Raw genomic sequence first — 3,121 nt, forward strand, 5'->3', positions numbered from 1 at the left:
CCAGATATCCATTGATAGGCTTTTGTCCCCTTTGCCTTATCCCCTATTTACACTTGTATCATTAAAATGTGCTCATTCGTATGCTAAAAAATTTTAAAGTCCACTTTTGTTATCATGCTTTTTTCTCCATTCCCCTTCCAGCCTAAGAGGGAATTGAGAAGCATGTTCAATTACTTGGGCAAGAGGGAGCTGTGTTTTCATCCATTATGGTGCCCCCTGGGATCATTGAATGCAACTTTATCTCGATGGGGAATGGAATAGAAACAGAACATTTTTGGCTGAGGAGAGCAAGTTCCATGATATTCATCATTATGAGCGTATAAGATCAACCAAATCTTAAATGAAATCCACTCTCATTTCATCTGAACTATACCAAGTGATGAAGAGTTGTTCCAAATGGAGAAACCTGGAATTTGTGGACACTGACTCCTCTTTAACCTCATGTTAGACTACTGAGTTAAAAACAATATAGCTTTCTGTAGAGAAGCAAAGACTTGGGCTTCCATCTCTGGTCAACACAGGAAGGAAGCAGGTGTCTAGAAATCACCATAAACTCATGAGGAACATTTTCGAGAGAAGAGTGACAACAGTTGGGATGAGAAGATTGTGGCTTTGTTTCACCCTTGTTATGGTCTCTTTCATTTTCTCTCATTTCACTTCTGTTTGGCTAACCAGGAAATCTCATAAACTCCAAGAGGGAGGGGTGAACAAGTTATGGGGGGTGTAGATACTCTGTTCAAATAAGGAGGCAATCCCTTGAATGAAAATGTTAATTAATTATTAATTAATATTTGTTGTGACTAATAGGTTCTCTGCATTTGTCACTTGTCTGAATTAGATTGTAAGCCCTTCAAGTACAAGAACTCAAGCTTATACTTCTTTTTATTCCTCTATAGCACTTAGGACAGTGTTGAGTATGTAGCAGGCACTCAATAAATATTTGCTGATTGGTTGATAGGAAAAGAAAAAGCACAGGGAAAGGTACTGTAATGCAGATAAGATTTTTCCTTCTTTCCCTAAGTGTGTGTATTGCTGTCCTCTGACTTGGAAGCTGGACGCAAGGTGAATGGTATATCTTTAATGGGAACTAGATTCACCCAGCTGCTAAGTTATTGTTCAAAAATCTGCCTTTGTGTGCCAATCTTTTCATTCTCCCTACCTCACCCTTCTCAGGTTTTTCCAGTTGTGTGGAGAAGTGGGATATGTATATGTGGGGGTGGGAAGATGATGGAAAGGAAAGGTCAGTAGGCCTGGGCATGACTTAGTAATATTTTACTGCTTTGTTTTCACTGGTTTGGCAATCACGGGCAAGCTACATTGATGCACTGCTTCAGATAGCCCCTGCTTGTGCTAATTATGCTAGCATGGGGTCTCAGACTGGGCACAGATTCCAGCCCTCTCCCCCACCCCTTTAATGAACATCCCCTTTTAATGAACACCACCAAAATAACCCACAATCTCATGGCCTTGTATCTTATCAATAGGGGGATAACAAGAACACCAGCTATTGATTTCTAAGGAATTTCTGCCTCTAGGGGCAGGGAGTCTATCAGCTGGATTGGAGACACATTTCTTTCCCTCATTAATTAATTTTCTTCTCCTGTGGCAGGCCAAATGCCACATTTCCTCTGGCAGCCTCTTTTTCATTCTCAGAGGGAAAAAAAATCCTTGTCAGATTGGGTGGGGGTTCAAATTGTCACCCTGTCTGTATCGCTCTCTTCTCCCCCCCCCCCCCAATCTTCTCAGTCACTCATCAGTTGGAGTGACAGCTGCTGTTCACTCTCCAGTGCTGATTTTTTTCTCTATTACAGGGGCATGGATTACCTTCAGTTTTTGCCCAGCTCGGATTTTTAAAAAATGTTCCACCTTCTAGGGTTTCATGAGAGTTTGGAAGTTTCTTACCTAACAAATATATGGATGTGAATATGGACTTTGATTTCTGAAAGGAGTTATTAACTGACTTTCATTTTCTAGTATCCATACAGTATTATGTGGGATAGGGACAAGGAATATTTAAAAAGGATGTTCCCTCAGCCTTGGAGCTTCAGAAGCTGCCTTTCTAGACAGTTTTCCTGTCATTCAAAAAGCTCACAAAACTCAATCAGATAACTTGGTTTCTTCTATGGTAACAGAAACCACAGTGAAGTCTTTGTGACTAATTATATGGAATCCTGCAAATGCTGCAGTTGATTTAGGGTGGTTATCTCAGACCATTTCCTTTTACTAGTTTCTCAGGTTTGTCTGAAGGTAGTAGTCTTGTCAACACATTTTATTTCAATGCAATCACTTTCTTATACAAAAGTTGAGCCCTCAGAAGATGAAAAAGTTAAACGGCCATCTTACATTTGTTTGAAACTCAAGAAATTTCTCCTTTTAATCCCAGGTTTAAGCACTTCACACACACACACACACACACACACACACACACACACACACACACACTACAGTAAGGGAAGGAAGTGGAGGAAATTCTTGTCATGGCCAACTCCCCTGAGGGAGATGAAATTTTGGAACACTCCCTTACTTGGACACTTTTCTCTTGGCAAGAGAGGGGCAGGCTAAAGGAGTCAAGTTCAAATATTCTCTCTCTCTCTCTCTCTCTCTCTCTCTCTCTCTCTCTCTCTCTTTCCCTCCTCTCTTCCTCCCTCCTTCTGCCCCATCTTTATGTCTCTCTATATTCCTTTCTCTAGGAAAAGCTTTTACTTCACTTTTCCCTGCTCTCTCAGCTTTCCCTTCCAGACTGATCCAGCCTTTTAATTTCTCCTTGCCCTTCCTCCCACCCCTAATTCCCTTTATTTCTACTGCCCTTTCAACTCCTCTTCTACGTAGCTCCTTCCTTTTCCGAAGCTGGCTCCCAAGTTTGCGGCATTCTGGCCAGCTAACAATTCTGGTAGTGCATTTTTAATGCCTCCTCAAAACTCGCTGTTCATCGTATTCCTGCCGGGAACATTCGCATTCATGGAGAGAAGCGCCAGCCTACTCCTCGCAGTAAATCGGAAGCTTTGAGGGTCTTGTTCATTAGGGAAGCGCCTGGGCAGTAACTCTATTTTAATGTCCCAGCAGTTTCAGTAAAAAGAGGGTGAGGCAGGCATCGAGAAAGCATCTACTTTTCCACTAGTTT

This window comes from Petaurus breviceps, unplaced genomic scaffold, assembly GCF_028583685.1.
Source record: "Petaurus breviceps papuanus isolate PSGF00001 unplaced genomic scaffold, PetGlider_PUasm1.0 90491, whole genome shotgun sequence".
NCBI lineage: Eukaryota > Metazoa > Chordata > Mammalia > Diprotodontia > Petauridae > Petaurus > Petaurus breviceps.